Here is a 19004-nt window from a genome sequence, read left to right as displayed (position 1 = left end):
CCTTCATATCACATGTTCTGTTCGTTTTGGGTCATTACCACCACCCATGCACCATCCTCTCCTCCCCTCTGCACACACATGCATCTATATCTCTGCTTCTGTCCCCGTTACCCCCGCCACTGTCTACCCCCCCCCCCCCCCCACACCCCCCTGTCCCGTCCTGTCCTGTCCTCTGGCTCACGTCCTGGACGTCACCTCTGACCTCTCACCTTTGACCCCCGGCGATGACCCGACACACCCGGGGGGGCTGAAGGTAACGCTTTTTTTCTGCTCTCCCTCTTTTTGAATCGCTTGGGTTTGAAAGAGAGAAAAAAAACTAAAAAAAACTAAAAATGTCATCCATGTTTGTGAAAGACTAAAACAAAAAAATGTGTGTCCAGACTCTTCCATCCACTAAAACGCTTGCAGCTGAAAGTTGTTGAATGTCGCAGAGTCTCTCTCCGTCACCACTCTGCTGACATTCCCATTGTTTGGCATAAACTATTTCTTAAAAGGGCTATAATATTATTGCAAGGTCAAGTACGTCGTAAAAGACGTTGCAGAACTAGAGACGTTATATAGCGAACAACGATTTCCCCAGCAGAACCATAAAGCCAGTGCATCATGATTGTGCTTGCATTTCTTTATGTTTCTTTATGTATGTAATTCATGTCTGATGTTTGATGATGATGATGATGATGATGATGCCAGTTGACACTGTTGGATTTTGTTTTCTCTGTTTTGGTTGAGATGTATATTGTTAACTGTACCGCCGTGTACAGCACATGCACATGCACATGCACATGCACATGCACATGCACATGCACATGCACATGCACATGCACATGCACATGCACATGCACATGCACATGCACATGCACATGCACATGCACATGCACATGCACATGCACATGCACACGCACACGCACACTGCAGCAGCATATAAACACACCTCACACCAAAGCTTTACACACCTTTATGTGCTCTGCCTGCCTGGCGCCTGCCTGCAACAACCATGCATCTTCAAACAACAACACACTGTATACAACGACTTTTATTTCCCCACATCATCTGACCTTTATTTTCTTCTCTGCACGCCGGCCCGCCAGCGTGGCCCGGCCTTCTGGAGACATAATGGTAGCAGGAAGTTTAAGGGGGAGAGAGAGAGAGAGCACAGGAGAGGAGAGGGGAAAGAATGCCACATCAGAGGATGTTCTGACCTTTATAGCATGCGGTGAAGAGAGCTTCATTTCCTCTCTGCAAAGAGGACCCTGGCAGCGACCCTTCTCCTTTGACGCAAATGCTCTCTCTCTCTCTCTCTCTCTCTCTCTCTCTCTCTCTCTCTCTCTCTCTCTCTCTCTCTCTGTGCTGATGACCATCAGATTACTGTACAAATGGCGGTCGAGGCAGAGTCTTTGGTTTACTACAATATACGTTTGGCACCCACTCAGGTTTACACACACACACACACACACACACACACACACACGCACACGCACACGCTCAGGTTTACACACACAAATACACAAACATCTCTCTCTCTCCCTCTCACTCTCTGCATTTTATTCTGCCCACACCTTCTATAAGCTCCGGCTCAGCTGCCTGGTTCCTCCCAGGAGGGGCCCCTGTTGGGTAGTAATTACAGAGCAATATTCAACCAGTTCATCATTTATACACCGTATAACGCATAGTGTGTTCACCCTTCCTTCTGCTCTCCCTCCAGACACTATAGAGTGTGTTCACCCTTCCTTCTGCTCTCCCTCCAGACAAGAGTGTGTTCACCCTTCCTTCTGCTCTCCCTCCAGACATTATAGTGTGTTCACCCTTCCTTCTGCTCTCCCTCCAGACATATAGTGTGTTCACCCTTCCTTCTGCTCTCCCTCCAGACAAGAGTGTGTTCACACTTCCTTCTGCTCTCCCTCCAGACACTATAGAGTGTGTTCACCCTTCCTTCTGCTCTCCCTCCAGACACTATAGTGTGTTCACCCTTCCTTCTGCTCTCCCTCCAGCCACCTCTGGGTGAATAACCATAATCCCCATAATCCCCTCCTCTTCACTGCGACTTCACCCTATACCTGCCACCAGTGTTGTTTGTCGACTAAAACTAAGACAAAAAATGTCCGTCGACCATACCTTTTTTCACTGACGAAAACTAAATGGCAACTAAATGAAAACTAAGCTAACTAAAACCAAGACTAAATATATTGACAATTTCGTCAACAGATAAAAACTAGACTAAAAGGTTAGGACAAGATATCCATTGTAAGTCATTTTACACTTGCAAGACGTTTAGAAGATGTAGAACACTTTCCTGGGGGTCTTTATGTGTGTAATATGTGGTTTTAGATATTTTAGATTTTAGCAGTGAGCCCAGTGTCTCTGATGTCATCGACACTGGGCTCACTTCCTTCCTGGACTACAATTCCCATAATGCTTTGGTGCACTGCTCCTCCTTGTGAATAGGGGGAGGGCTGTCTTACTGAGAAAACATGTAGTCCAGGAAGTAAGTGAGCCCAGTGTCTATGACATCAGAGACACTGGGCTCACTGCTAAAATCTAAAATATCTAAAACCCACATATTACACACATAAAAATCTTCTAAATGTCATTATCATATATTTTTTTTGCAAAAAGGGTGAAGTTTCCCTTTAAGTAAATGTACTTGTAGTTACTTTCCACCACTGCACTTAAGGGATAAAATGTTGAGGAGGAATGAGGGTATTTGGCAGTAGACCTCCATCCCACACACCCCATCTGTCCCAGTTCTTTCATGGCACGGTGACCCAGTCATTAGAGATTCTGGCCCCCGGCCCCGTACACCAGATGCCTCTGTGTCCACCAATGGTCCAGAATGTTGCTGCCAACTTTGCACCCGCTGGGTGAAATCATCTGAAAGCAGCATGGCCGGGTCATATACTCGCTGTTCAATCGGCATGGAGTGAAACAACTGCTTGCCGAATGATCTTGTCTAGTAGTTCTGTATAATTATGAATACTTTGTGTTTAGTTGGTGCTAGCCTGGCCCAGCCAGCGTGCTTTCTGGTCTAGAGGAGCGGGTCGCCCTTGAGCAATGTGCTGGATAATATTGGTTCACCGATCTGAGCGCCCGCCCCCTGGCCCCCTCCCCTCCCTGGTAGAAAACATGTGGAGAAAACTGACGTCACCAACTTTCGAGTGACGTCCCTCTGCACTGTAGTTCACTCCTACTGTAGGTCAGGAAATGAGTCTCGTTCCCCCAGGCTTTCATTTTTGAGCCAAATGCCAACGAAAATAAAAGCCTGGCGTACCGAGGCTAAGTTGGTGCTAATTTGATTGATTACAACACTGATAATGATTTAGACTATGTTTTGTGGGTGGGCACATCATGACTGACAAGCGGATTTGGCTGAAATCCCGCTCACGATCTGTGCTCAAGGTCTACCCTTCACTCTAACTTTTCTTTCTAGTATTTTCTCTGCTATATATTTCTATACACGACAATACTGCAACAGAAAACAAAGACAAAGCAATACCCTGTTCCCTGCAGGAAAAAAAAGTTTAATGTATTAAAATGAATACATAATTCAGATGGTTCTCTTAATGACCTGGGGGAAGGATATACGCTAGTGATCGCACCTATCTAATCAAACATGCCTTGGCCTCCCCCTTTTGTATTGATTCCCCTGAAGGTATAGAATTAATACAGTGGTGGATCCCAAGGGACAGGCCACAGAAACATGTCCAAAAGGGAAGGATCAATATAGTCATTTGGCCCAGGGAAGAAAATGTGTGACACGCTATAGTGAATTACAAGTTTTTTCAATTGAGGATCTACCAGGAACCTTTCAGCTCTCCAGGAGAGAGAATATTCAGTAACATTATAGGGTGGGTGACATAGCCGTGTTTAAGACACATCCCAGGGTTTCTGCGGTCAATGTCAGAAGGGTCAGGCGTTTTTTTCCACTCTTAAATAAAACAGTGTGCAGAAGCAGGCCAGAAAAGTGTGTGGGGGGAAAGAAAATCAATGTCTCACTCCTCCTAAACCCAGAGCTGTCCTTCAGGAACGCAGGAAGGACAAACACCATGGATAGATTCAGTCACTCCTGATCCCTATCTGTCCGTCTCGGGGACTGTCACCATGCCCTGCACACATACAGTATACCTGCACAGACACACACTGGAAATAATGGAAACTCTCTGCTTAGATAGATTTTTAACTGTCACCATGCCCTGCACACATACAGTAAATACCTGCACAGACACACACTGGAAATAATGGTTCAGACTCTCTGCTTATAGATAGATCTTTTAGATATAATATATTATAATAAATTGGTATATCATAATTGTTGAGTTTATTGTACAGATATTGGGGCAATGTATGCACAACATTTTAATAATTTACTTACTTACTTACTTACTTAATTACTTAATTACTTACTTACTTACTAACCCCACTGGTGGATTTTAAGGCTTTTAAAATTGTCTAATGGTAGGGCGGGCTGACTCATCCATAAACAAATCACATAAACATAACAGTGCCGTTTCGGCACCATGGACAGCGACAAAGTGAGGCTCGGCTGGACTTATACCGCCTGACAGCAGGTTATTAGATGCATTATATACCAGCAACAGCATTTCAAATTGAGCCACGAGACAAATGTTCCTATAAATCAAAAGTTATAAGCACAACCACCGCGTTTCAGGTGTGCTATGTCTGGATTATTGAGGGACGCAATATTTCGCAGGACCTGCCTTTTTTCTTTTGACCGCCTGTTCTCACCCACAGACGGGTATCGGGTATATAAAACAGATTGACTTGGGGCCCCGTGGGACCCGTGGGATCACACCTCCGATGTACACAAGATCTCAGAGGTTGCTGAATACTGATGATATTTAAGTCACGTTTGTAACATTAGCATTTTACTCCTTGGGATCTGGCATTCTTAAGTGGTGTTAATTTGTGAAGATTATCTTGACGTATATGAATTTGTATTTGCCACAGAGCATATATTTGGTAAATAATCAAAAATCCAATGCAAGCAAACAACCTATGCTTTTTGTCCTGCATGGGAAACAGGAAGATGCTACTGTACCTTATTCCACCTACAATACCGTGTCATCCCTGGACCGCTCTATTAACCATCCTTTTAATATATAGTACTGTATATACACTATAGGCTCCTAGCCTGTTTCCTATCCCTTGCAGATCCCAATGTTTTGGTGCACTGCTCTTACTGCTGCCCTCTGGGTATTTGTGCCTTAACAAAGCAATTAAGGCAAAAGAGCTGAGACCCAATATAATTAAATAACGTGTAAATGAATGAGTCCAAATTGGCAACAGTTCCACGAGTGCAGACACGTTTAACCATGGACCGTTGGGTTAGCTACATAAATATACCTCCTGTTGGCTATAGGGTGAGAATCAAATTAAGCAAAGCCCCAGCAGACTATGTCTCTTGGCAGGTAAATCTCCTTGGAGATATTGGCGGTGAAAATGAGGTGATATTCAAGCCAGATGCTAATCTAGCGTATAGAATGTAATCGACCAAGTATGAATGAACCCAGATAGCCGCCTAGCCGCTGTGCCGTTCAACCTCGCAACATGGAAGGTTGTTGAGTATAGATGTCAAACTGTGCTCATGAGTTTGAAGTAATTTAGCAGACTTTGGCAAGTGCAAGTGGAACTTGTGTGCGCGCCACGTTTAGCATGCAATCCTATATGCTGTTGGCAGTACATATTTGGTCAATGCTTTTCAGCCATAGCGTTATTATTAATTATGGCATGGCATGCAGTGAAGAGTAAACACAATGCCTCCCTGCTTGGCACTCAGCATCAATGGGTTGGATTAGGGGGTCAAATCTACTAATCAAATGATTCCCAAGCGTGGCACGTCTGCAGCTCACCGCTCCAAGAGATGGGTCAAATACATAGAACATTTTCACTGCGGTAACGTGTGTGACAAATCATGCGACTTTGACTTTGAATTTTGTGCTCAGTTCTTTTTTTTTTTCTTTTTCTTTTTTAGTGCACTGCAGTGTGGCTTATTATTAATGACCAGTTAAAACAACACACCATCCTGTAACATAGCTCCGTTTAGAACCTCAATATCTACGCTTTAGCTCTGAGATGAGGTTTCGTGTCAGGATATCCCTGTCGAAATGGGGTCGAGCCCGTCCAAAAATAGTGGTGAAACAACTGCTCCAATCAGGCTTAAATAAAAATGTTGTCCAGTCAACGCCCGTCCACATATGCAGTACTGCTTCTGTAGGATTGCATTGAGAAATCATGGTAGTGGCTGACAAACAACAGCTTTGGAAGCCAAAGCAATTACACACTCCATGAAGCCTTGAATTGATGGTAATGTTTAAGCCGATCATTTGATGACCAGCAGAGTCTCCGATAAGAGTCTTCTACTGACCAATGACCTGGTCATCAAATTATTGGCTCAGGAATGAATAAAAAAAGAATAAAAAACTCAATGATTACTATAGACTACTCCTTTTATGCATTGCACGCAGGTTACATGAGACTGTCAGCACTGTAATGACTGTATGAATGAATACTAGAGATGTCCCGATCCTGTATCGTTATCGGATCGGCCCTTATTTGGTCATATCGGTATTGGCAAATATGCCAGTCTAACCACAGATCCGACACAGGGGTAAGGGCTTGACACTATAGGAGGTAAATAGAATGTTGGGGCATGTGGAGTTTGCTTTCGAGTTGCCCAAACTGCAAGTGCACATTTGAGTGAGGAGTCTGCTATAAACACAATAAGATTTTTTAAATATATATATATATATATATATATATATATATATATATATATATAGGGACATCCCTAATGAATACATAAACAAAATAAACTGCTATATGGTGTGCTGCCTGAGAAAATAATCAAAAAAAGCAAAGGCACTCGCAGTGCTCCAAACAAACGAGAATGGATTATAATAAAATCTATTAGAATGTGGTGGGGATAATGATATGAGTGATACAAAAGTAATGTGTTCTTTTTTTTCTATATTAAAAGTGCTGGATTAATGTGCCAGTGACTAAGCGTGTGGGTGGTCGTGAATTTAATTGGTGCATTAAAATTAACGTCAAATAATCTAATGGCAAAACTAAAGGGAACAAGAGGCACTGAATGTTCTGCATAACGTAACTGGTACAGTATCACATCTCCAGCTCACAGAAATATGAATATGAATAATGTAACTGGTACAGTATCACATCTCCAGCTCACAGAAATATGAATATGAATAATGTAACTGGTACAGTATCACATCTCCAGCTCACAGAAATATGAATATGAATAATGTAACTGGTACAGTATCACAACCCCAGCTCACAGAAATATGAATATGAATAATGTAACTGGTACAGTATCACAGCCCCAGCTCACAGAAATATGAATATGAATAATGTAACTGGTATAGTATCACAGCCCCAGCTCACAGAAATATGAATATGAATAATGTAACTGGTAGAGTATCACAGTCCCAGCTCACAGAAATATGAATATGAATAATGTAACTGGTACAGTATCACAGCCCCAGCTCACAGAAATATGAATATGAATAATGTAACTGGTACAGTATCACAACCCTAGCTCACAGAAATATGAATATGAATAATGTAACTGGTACAGTATCACAACCCCAGCTCACAGAAATATGAATAATGTAACTGGTACAGTATCACAGCCCCAGCTCACAGAAATATGAATATGAATAATGTAACTGGTACAGTATCACAACCCTAGCTCACAGAAATATGAATATGAATAATGTAACTGGTACAGTATCACAACCCCAGCTCACAGAAATATGAATAATGTAACTGTTAGAGTATCACAGCCCTAGCTCACAGAAATATGAATAATGTAACTGGTACAGTATCACAGCCCTAGCTCACAGAAATATGAATAATGTAACTGTTAGAGTATCACAACCCCAGCTTACAGAAATATGGCGAAATGGCAATTGCAATTACGTATACTTAAGTACAATTTTGAGGAATTTGTACTTTACTTGAGTATTTCCAATTTCCAATACTTTTACTTCTACTCCACTACATCTCAGAGCCACATTTTGTACTTTTACTTTAGTTTTACTTTAGAAAAATTTAGTTACTAGTTACTTTGTCTATGGCCTATACATTTCGGCCATTTTAAAATAGATTCAGTACACATTTTTAACTTGTGGGACATTCTGCAGTATGAGTACTTTTACTTGTAGTACTTTAAGTACATTTTGATGCCCATACTTTTGTACTTTTACAGTACATTTTCAATTCCATACTTTTACTTGTAACGAAGTACTTCTAAATTGCAGTATTGGTACTTTTACTTAAGTAAAACAATTGAGTACTTTTTCCACCACTGAAGATCCGACTTGATTTGTATGCACTATTGTCACACGCCATTTTCACCAAAATATGTATTTCAAAATACACAGCATTTTTCTTGCTTCCCTGTAAACCAAAGTGTGCAGCAGCTCGATCTGGTCTGTATACTTTGCTGCGTCGTTGTGTCACATATAGTTCCCATCAGTCTCCAAATGGACGAGGATGTGCCTGGTCAAGGTGACTGGTGTTTCACCCTCCCTCTGTGGATGTGCATGGTCAAGGTGACTGGTGTTTCACCCTCCCTCGGTGGATGTGCATGGTCAAGGTGACTGGTGTTTCACCCTCCCTCGGTGGATGTGCATGGTCAAGGTGACTGGTGTTTCACCCTCCCTCGGTGGATGTGCATGGTCAAGGTGACTGGTGTTTCACCCTCCCTCTGTGGATGTGCATGGTCAAGGTGACTGGTGTTTCACCCTCCCTCGGTGGATGTGCATGGTCAAGGTGACTGGTGTTTCACCCTCCCTCTGTGGATGTGCATGGTCAAGGTGACTGGTGTTTCACCCTCCCTCGGTGGATGTGCATGGTCAAGGTGACTGGTGTTTCACCCTCCCTCTGTGGATGTGCATGGTCAAGGTGACTGGTGTTTCACCCTCCCTCGGTGGATGTGCATGGTCAAGGTGACTGGTGTTTCACCCTCCCTCTGTGGATGTGCATGGTCAAGGTGACTGGTGTTTCACCCTCCCTCGGAGGATGTGCATGGTCAAGGTGACTGGTGTTTCACCCTCCCTCTGTGGATGTGCATGGTCAAGGTGACTGGTGTTTCACCCTCCCTCGGAGGATGTGCATGGTCAAGGTGACTGGTGTTTCACCCTCCCTCTGTGGATGTGCATGGTCAAGGTGACTGGTGTTTCACCCTCCCTCGGAGGATGTGCATGGTCAAGGTGACTGGTGTTTCACCCTCCCTCTGTGGATGTGCATGGTCAAGGTGACTGGTGTTTCACCCTCCCTCTGTGGATGTGCATGGTCAAGGTGACTGGTGTTTCACCCTCCCTCGGTGGATGTGCATGGTCAAGGTGACTGGTGTTTCACCCTCCCTCGGTGCCCTTTTCCCACCACCACCATGCAGCCTGCATGGCCACAGCAGCGGGCTGTCTGGCCCAGAGCCTGCAGCTCTTGCTGGGCTGCAGAGACATTAGGCCTGCATGGGACAGAAGCCCTCACACGGGCAAGAATTTCCCCTGACACAGCAGCAGGCCAAAATGGATGTGGCTGTATAGTTCGGCAGTCACAGTGTGTCTCGCACTGCCCATAACCCCATGGCCAGAGAGAGAGAGATGCCTCCAACGAGGTACGGGCTGACACGGCCATGAAAGTGCTGTATTACCACAGTAAATGACAGACAGGGCTATCATCATAATTTAGCCCGTATACGATCAACCTTCCCCTCCTTAGAAATGGCACAATTTCGTCCCCGACATAATCATTTCCTTCAAGGCAAAACTTATTTGGATAGGCTATATCACACAGAGATGTTTCTCAGGAGAAGGTGCATACTGCATATTGTGCATAATATAACTGAAATGGCACAAAATAACACAACTAATGCACTTTGAAATGCCTTTTAGCAACCCTACGTACTCTGTTGAGCGTGTTCTCCCAGGGGTCTGTATACTTGGCACCCTCCCTTTTTCCCTCTGCCAAATCCCTTTGTCGGAAATAACCGATCTACAAGCTGACAACAGGGATGGGGGGGTCTACGGTGCCTCGGCTCTCTGCCCTTCAGAAGCCCCCCCCCCCCCAATGGGGGGGTTCGACTTAACATTGAGTTTTTTGGCTTAACACCACTAGCCCGTGTTTAGATTATGTAATACTGCTGCTCCCCCGCTGCTGCTACGATTGGTCCCATGCAGACCATCTAGACCAGAGGATTAAAATATTCTGACCGGCGCCAACATTAAATGGGCTAAGCCCCTGATCTTGTCAAGTGCTAGCGGCGCGCCGCAGCCCCTGCTATACTGTATGTGCCCTTCAGAAGGTCCCCCCCCCCCCCCCTCGAGGGGGAGAAGCCGATAAGGGCTCGGTCGGTGGTGGTGAGCGTTACATAATAGTCCCCTGCTCCACCCACTCACCCACCTACTCTGAAGGTGTAAAAAAAAAAAAGACGAAAAAACACCTTGACTTTGAATTAACGTACCGTGTGTAGTCTGCGTTATCTGCTGGAGCTGCACCTCGATGTGCCCGTCAGCCAGACCGCTAGCAGCACTAGGCTACTGATAGAGCTAATGCAACAGTGGAAATTAGCATCTATCTGTGCAGAAGCAGTGAGTGCATTCTCCGGCAGCGGCAGCACTCGCTGTCCCTCCATTTGTGACCAAATTTGACTGAGGGACTGCCATTGGATTCTTTTTGAATTTTCGTTTTTCATATGAAAGCAGGGAATCATAGCATATTGGTTGTTCAGTTTGACCCACCAGTTTTGGAGATATGGCTTATAGAGTATAATGTCTTGCAGAAAACAGCGAGTTGAGAAAACAGGCTTGAAAGGTTCACTTCTGTGGTCTCTAACATTACACCTAGCTACATGTTTAAGCATTTATTTCATATTTACATTTCAGCTCTGACACTTATTTAATACATGCTCTAGTATTTGAAGAGTCTGCCTGTGATATTAACTTCGTCACTACTTCGCTTCGTGGCTCGCTACCACTGTCGGAGTAGCAACATTTTTATTATCTGACAGGCAGCTCTGATGGAGTTGTTTTTTGTCCTAAAACCGCTAGCCAGTGGTGTAAAGTACTGTACTTTTACTTAATCACTGTACTTAATATCGAGGTATTTGTACTTTACTTGAGTATTTCCAATTTCCAATACTTTTACTTCTACTCCACTGCATCTCGGATCCAAATATTGTACTTTTACTCCACTACATTTATTTGAAAAATAGTTGCTATAGTTACTTTGACATTATTACATAACATTAAGCGCTTCAGTCCTAAACACATTTTGGCCCTTTGAAACTAACTGATCTACTAGCTCACAATGCATTGCGATGCTTGTAGGCCCAGCCCGACTAATTAGCATACCGGTAGATTTGAGTAAAATAGTAAAAGTGAAACGCCAGTCAGCACCAAAATACACAAACAGAAAGAACAGAACTTATTTTTATTATTATTATAAAAAATGCATTATATACAGTATCTTTTTTTTCATGGAGCCAGAGGCCCAGGCCTCAGGCCCTACTGATTAGCATACATTTTAGGCTAGCCCAAAAACATCAGGTCGGGACGGGCCTGGGCAGAGTTTGAGATGTCTACTACACCCCCGTGCTGCTTCAAATGGCCAGAGGCAGGACGACAGGCAGGCCGCCAACACTACATTCAGGAAATCAGCTCCAAGGGTTACTGTGCCAGACTCATTCCATTCTAAATGTCCATTCATTGGTTAAGTGCATGTTAAGAAGGAAACGGTTGATTCACGGGGCCTTGAGGTCTATTGCTACTGTAAGTGCAGCCTATCTCCACTGACTGTATGGTTTTACTAAACTGACCATCTCAATTCAGCAACTCTGAAAAAGGGTTTATTAACGGATGAAAACAGTGTCTTTATACTCAAGCACAGAACACACACAATACTGCCTTTAGCGCATTAAATGTTTTTATTTCACACACACACACACACACACACATTCACACAACAACTCAAATATGCTATGATGCTTTGTACACTTTGTACAGTAACTGTGTTGTTCTTTTTCAGCCAGGTAATCGACTGTAGGGACACAGAAAATACACAAAACACACCATCAACATGGACATATTAGTGATTGTACCCGACTCATCTGAAAGCATTTTTGGTATAGTTACTGTATGCCCAGTAAATGAACATTTATAACCACATTTCGTCACTCCCCAGCTCAACTTCACCCGTCAACAACCATGTCGTACTGTATATGTAGAACTGAAACACAGCCAGTTGATGCATGCGCAAATGAGCCTATACCTGATGCAACACATACATTAAATTAACAAATAATATGCGCTCCAACTGAAGACACAGGGCAAAAACGACCACACCATTCAATACAAAAAAGGTAATAGAAAAAATAGCAAGAAAATCAAAAAATGAGAGAAAACCACACAATGACTGATTGCTTTTCTCCCCATTTTTCCTCCACCGCGCACAGGCGTAAACATGACGCAAATCCTGTCTGTAACCCTAATCCCTTTCACCTGAATGATGCAAAACCACCAGAGAGACTTTTTTGCAACGTTGATCGATGAGTCTGTATGAATTTTAAATAACGGATACTCTCGGACAATGATTGACTGATAGAGTTGCCAAGGAAACCAAATATGTCGATAGCGATTGGCCGAGTGATGGATGGAGGTCGTTAAAGCCTTGAACAGAACACGGGGCTATAAAGGCCAGCCCAGCACGCCGACATGAATTCATTCATGTGCCGTTTAGAGCATGGGAGGGCAACTGGCGGCCCGGGGACCACATGCTGCCCCCACCTTCACTTAATGCAGCCCGCAGGTTAACCCATTCTGACCTGAGATCAGATTCTAAAAATGTCTTCTACATCCTGACAGTTTTCTGAAAAAGCTATGTTTCTGTGTCAGTCGTTCTTCGACTTTTCAAAAATAGCAGACCTACAAGCTCGTAGCACGCCACTCGGATGAGATCTACAAGCTATGAGCTTGTAGATCTGCTATATTTTATAGCTAAAGCATAAGCATAGCTAAAGCATAACATGATGTTAACACCAAAAGGGGTTCCCAAAAGACTAAGACTGACTAAATCTAAAAAATGCCTGCCAAAAACAACACTGGTTCCCGCCCAAAATGGGTTTAATGCAGCCCGCAGGTTAATATCAGAATACTGATATATTATTGATTTCAGCTGTTACAATTCCAAAGATGCAAACATGACCCGTTATAATTAATTTAGTCTATACTAGTAGCTTAAAGACTATATAGTATTAAAATATTCTTTTCTTTTATTATGTCCAATGCATTTGTATTAAAGTTCATAAAGTTAACATAACTCTTAACTAAATGCATTTGAAATGAAATAAAAAAGTAACTTTTCAGGATTCCAATTAAAAAATTGCTCAAATAAATTGCTGATCTACAAGCTCAAACACGTTGCACCGCGGCGCGTTTTGAGCTTGTACATCAGCTATTTTTGCTATGACAGTAATATGCAATCTGGCCCTCTGGAGTGAGTGTGGAAATACAGTATAGTGGCCCTGAGCCCTCTCCATCTTCAAAGTTGATTATCCATGCCGTAGCGTATAGCTAGCCACTAGCCAGAGCCCCTCCTCTCTAAACTACAAACAAACGTGACTTAAATATCATCAGCGTTCAGCAACCTCTGTAGTCTTGTATACATCGGGAGCGTGATCCCGCTGGTCCCAAGGGGGCCGATGTGAATCTTGCTGTGTAGCGGGCTGTTTTTATATATATTTTTAAAAAGGTGGGTCCTGCGAAATACTGCATCCCTCAATAATCCAGACACCTGAAATGTGGTGGTTGTGCTTTATAACTTTAGATTGACAGGAACACATTTATGTCATGGCTAAATTTGAAATGTTGTTCTTGACAGGCATATAATGTGCATAATGCATCTGTCACTGTCCATGGTGCTGAAATGGATCTCTTTCTCTCGCACAAACACACGCGCGCGCGCGCACACACACAGTCACACACAGTCACACACACACACACAGACACACACACACACACACACACACACACACACACACACACACACACACACACCACACACATACACACACATACACATTACACACACACATACACACATACACACAGAGAGAGAGTATATCCTTTGTCCATTTCGTACGAGCCTAATTGAATCCTTGAATCCTTCTCCTTCTCTTGTGCCCCATGTTCCTCTCTCTCCCTTCCTCTCTATCTCTCCCCCCAGAGAGAGAGAGAGAGAGAGAGAGAGGAAACCCTGATGAAGACAGACAGATATATGGAAGTGGAGGGTTTGGTGTGATGGCATGCAGAATGATAATGACCAGCGAGCCCGGCGGTGCCCACACTCTTGTCTCTCTCTATGTCTGTCTTTGGTCTGGTAATGGAGACGACGTCCACTCGCTGGTTATGAGCATTCTAATGAACAGTGTGCCATGCAGACAGCCTGTGCATGATGTACCCCAGCGTTCATTAATTCACACTCCATTCCCCTCAGATCAGCTAAGGGCCCTTAAGCCTGACTTCATACCAGTGTTGTTTTTTGGCAGCACGTTTCTATTTTAGCATAGTCTCTTGAATAGTTTTCACTCAGTTTGAGTCACCCGGAATGTTTTGGTGTTAGTCTAGTCTAGTTTTAGTCGGCTAAATATCATAAGATTTTGGTTGACTAAATCTACAGTTGATTTAGTCAACTAAGGTGTATTTTGGTGGGCTTTTACACTTTTACAAAATAGCCGATCTACAAGCTCACTTTTCAGTTTGCAACCAAGTGTAAAATGACTTACACTGGATCTCTTGTCCACTAGTCTAGTTTGTTTTGTTGACGGAATTGTCAATATTTACTCTTAGTTTTAGTCATCATAGCTTAGTTTTCATTTAGTTTCCATTTAGTTTTCGTCAGTGAAAAAAGGTAGTCGACGAACATTTTTCGTCTTAATTTTAGTCGGAGAAATCAACACTGCTTCCATGCGACAATCGCCGATCTGCATCTAGACCTCTCAGCACCCGTACGACAACATCATGACACAAATCACCAATGAAGCATTATACAGTATAACGTGTGTACAGTACATACAGTAGTGACATGATCAGAAACCGTCACGTTCCCTATTGACCATGCACACCGCTGCCATCTTGCCAGCAAGGTGGTAACTACTGTAGGTGCAATTTCCCATTGACGGCCCATTCATCCAAACAGAAAAGTCCTATCTGAATTTATTAAACTCACTAACATTGCAGCTGTACGAAAAGCTTGAATTATCCTCTTTCTATGTGCAAAGTGTTTGTTTCATAAAAATCCACTGTAGACATGTTATGAGCTATATACTTCATGTCAAGAAATTCCTTGCAGGTGATTTTCTCCAAGTGTTGGAGTTTGGAAGTGCTCGTTGAATATCACACAATGCAGGAGGCAGCAGGAGGTTGCTTTACTGATAACTGATAACTCTGACAGAAAAATAATCATCTGCAAGGAATTTCTTGACAGGAAGTGGTAGCTCATAAGATGTCTACGGTGGACTTTTAATAAACAAACACTTTGTCGATAGACAGAGGATAATTCAAGCTTTTCGTACAGCTGCGATGTTGGTGAGTTTGACGTTGTTTAATACAATCAGATAGGAAATTTCTGTTTGGATGAATGGGCTGTCAATGGGAAATTTCACCTAGTTATACCACCTTGCTGGCAAGATGGCAGCGGTCTGCATATGGTCAACAGGCTGCTCAAATTCCTTCTTTTCTGAATAAAGGCATTCTAGCCTCAGGCGCTCTGTGGGAGAGCTCAACCGTGTATTAGGAAGTAAAGAGTTCTAAAGCTGTGTTCTCTCCCAGCGTTTCAATGTACCCAAATTGAAAGCTGATTTTTTCTTTTGCTGCATATTTAATAGGCTTTTCGGGGCAAAAAAAAAAAGAAACAACGATGGCTGGTGGACTTGAATGAAATGTAATGAACAAAAATAATCACATGAGCTCTCTCTCTCTCTCTCTCTCTCTCTCTCTCTCTCTCCGTGCAGGCCTATAGTGTCCTATAGGGAAAATTATATTTTCTGCATTTAGTAAATATAAAAAGAAAGAAGAGAAGATAATCTCTTCGGTGGGGGGGGGGGGGGAGAGGAGGCTGGGCTAATGAAACATGTTGACACACGTATTAGTGGCTGTCATAATTGAATAAGGGGATTTAGAGAGGGAAGTGGTAGTGCAGTGCGTGCGTGCGTGCGTGCGTGCATGCGTGCATGCCTGCCTGCGTGCGTGCCTGCGTGCATGCATGCGTGCGTGCGTGCGTGCCTGCCTGCCTGCGTGCGTGCGTGCGTGCCTGCGTGCGTGCGTGCGTGCATGCGTGCGTGCGTGCCTGCGTGCACGGCGGAGGAGGAGGATCATTAGTAATAGTGTGATAGTGTTTACAATGGGTGAGAACAGAAGCAAAGCTAAACACAAGGGAACACAGCGGCCCCTGAGAAACATCACGGGAGAAGGAAACGGCATGAACAAAACAAAACGGCTACGTTTATTCCCTAAATGGAGAGCGTTCCTGGAGCCGTTACGTAACGTCATCTTAAGAAAGGATTTCTCTTTGTGATTCAACACTTTTTTAGTTTGTGTACATAAACCCAACGAGTGACCTCGGGGATGTGAACACAGCAGACACACGATAAACATAACACATAAAATGGTAAAACCATAAAATAAACATACTGTATAGCCATAAAATTAAATACTAAAGCATATGTACACATGTTCCCATAGGGATGCTAACAATAATGGCCTCAAACCACAATAGAGACTGCAGCAGAAGAACACCTCTGGCTTTACGGTCTTAACCCATTAATACATACAATTGTGGGGGTCCTTGACATGAAAACGAACAGCAATTAACGTTAACGTTTGTTCAGAAAACTATTAGGATTTAGAAGACATGCAGTTGTAGAATCCGCCTTGTCTAATGGATTAAATGGGGTGCTGGAGTGGGCCAAGGATCATGGCCCCAGTAAATGAAGTAAATTGGATGGTTAACCCATTCTGAACGGGAACCCATTTTGGTGTTAGCGTCATGTTATGCTTTAGCTATTGAAAAATAGCAGATCTACAAGCTCATAGCGCGCCACCGAGTGGCGCGCTACGAGCTTGTAGGTCTGCTATTTTTGAAAAATCGAAGAACGACTGACATTTTTAGAAACTGATCTCAGGTCAGAATGGGTTAATCAGACCCAGTGTGTGTCCAGTGGAAACCTCGTATGAATCTGATCTCAGGTCAGAATGGGTTAACGGGTACAGTACAGTATGGTATACGAGTACAAGTCTCTTATGCAAAACACAGTCAACTGTCAGTTGAAACAGCGAGTTCGTATTTCTAACGTGTGTGTGTGTGTGTGTGTGTGTGTGTGTGTGTGTGTGTGTGTGTGTGTGTGTGTGTGTGTGTGTGTGTGTGTGTGTGTGTGTGTGTGTGTGTGTGTGTGTGTGTGTGTGTGTGTGTGTGAATGTAATGCACAATCTATAGCGCTTTGCATAAATGTGCTACTGTATATAAATGCAGCATTTACTATTTAGATCCGCTGCTTTTACTTTTGAATTTGAATCCTGAAAAGTAACGGTTTTGGACATATCAGGTACAGCATTATGCACTTTAGTTGTAATACAATGAAAATAACGTATTAGCTATAACGCCCTTTGGCATTATCTTATACAGAACGGGGATGTTGCTCATCATGGCTTCTCTGGCTGACCGAGTTGTCAGCTCGCCGCCATAGTCCCACCTGGCCTGTCATGCACCGTAGTGAGTGAGATAGCGTCCTCCGTCCTCCTCCCTCCCCAGGGGGTTTCAATCATACGGCTAATTAGCAGATATTCCCCACCCTCCACAGCCTTCACCTCCTGCTCACTGCAAGTGATCTCCCCGCAGAACTCCCACCGCCTATTATCATATATAATTAAATACTTTTAAGGGTTGAGGAGAGCAGGCCTTTGTGCGTACATTAACTGGTAAAAGGTGCACACTTATACGCTTGACAAAATGTATAGACTCATGTTGACCGAAGTTTTGTGAACTGTGCGTATACGTTGAAATGGGGAAATAATGCCCTGGTCAGAGCGCTTGTGATGACGAGAGCGAGGGTGACTGAATCCCATTAGTTTTAGATTAACATGGCAACACCCAGAGGTACGGTTGAGCTGATTGCCGCACCATTTGCATAATGTTTGATACTGAGTCGCTTTGCTGTGGTCGTATGCGGGTTTTGGAAAGCAGAATCCAACCGTAATAAAGTATAAAGTCTAATTAGATAAAAGGCTTGAAACCTCTGCCTGCAAAACAGACATCAAACAAATGTGCCTTGAAAGGGTTTCTTCTTAATAAATGAGCACCAAAGTATAACACTGCAACCTTTTAGTAAATGGCAGCTATTAATAATATAGTCCATAATCACTCAAAACAAAACATGAGAAGATTACTCTTACAACTAACAGAACAGCACAATTATGGCACAGCGTTCTTGGATATCAAGGTTTAATGACTTAAACAGTATTATAATTGATTGAGGGCTCAAGGCTCGACACTAGGCCTGCTCCACCGCTACACCAAATCTCTTTGATGAAAATCCTGCAGCACGGGTTATTTGTAACCCGCAGCACGGTGATTTGTAACCCTCAGCATGGGTGATTTGTAACCGGCATCACATGTGATATGTAACACGCATCACATGTGATATGTAACCCGCATCACCTGTGATTTGTAACCCGCATAACTGGTGATTTGTAACCGGCATCACATGTGATTTGTAACCCGCATCACATGTGATTTGTAACCCGCATAACTGGTGATTTGTAACCCGCATCACCAGTGATTTGTAACCCGCATAACTGGTGATTTGTAACCCACAGCACAGGTGATTTGTAACCCGCAGCACAGATCGGACTAACAGGAGGTCTGACTTAATGGAAGTCCCTCTTGCCACAGTATTAATTGCCAGCGCTGAGCAT

At 43.4% G+C, this 19004-nt stretch overlaps 1 protein-coding gene across 1 annotated transcript in view; it reads left to right on the top strand.

Annotated features, from left to right (window-relative positions):
* nrxn2b (neurexin 2b) overlaps nucleotides 1-19004 on the top strand; it is a gene marked incomplete at its 3' end in the record, with an annotated part of 769013 nt that overhangs the window by 123012 nt on the left and 626997 nt on the right. The window lies entirely within an intron of this gene.

Source organism: Protomyctophum bolini, assembly GCF_963924005.1.
Source record: "Protomyctophum bolini genome assembly, chromosome: 20".
NCBI lineage: Eukaryota > Metazoa > Chordata > Actinopteri > Myctophiformes > Myctophidae > Protomyctophum > Protomyctophum bolini.
This window is presented reverse-complemented; position numbering and strand designations above follow the sequence as displayed.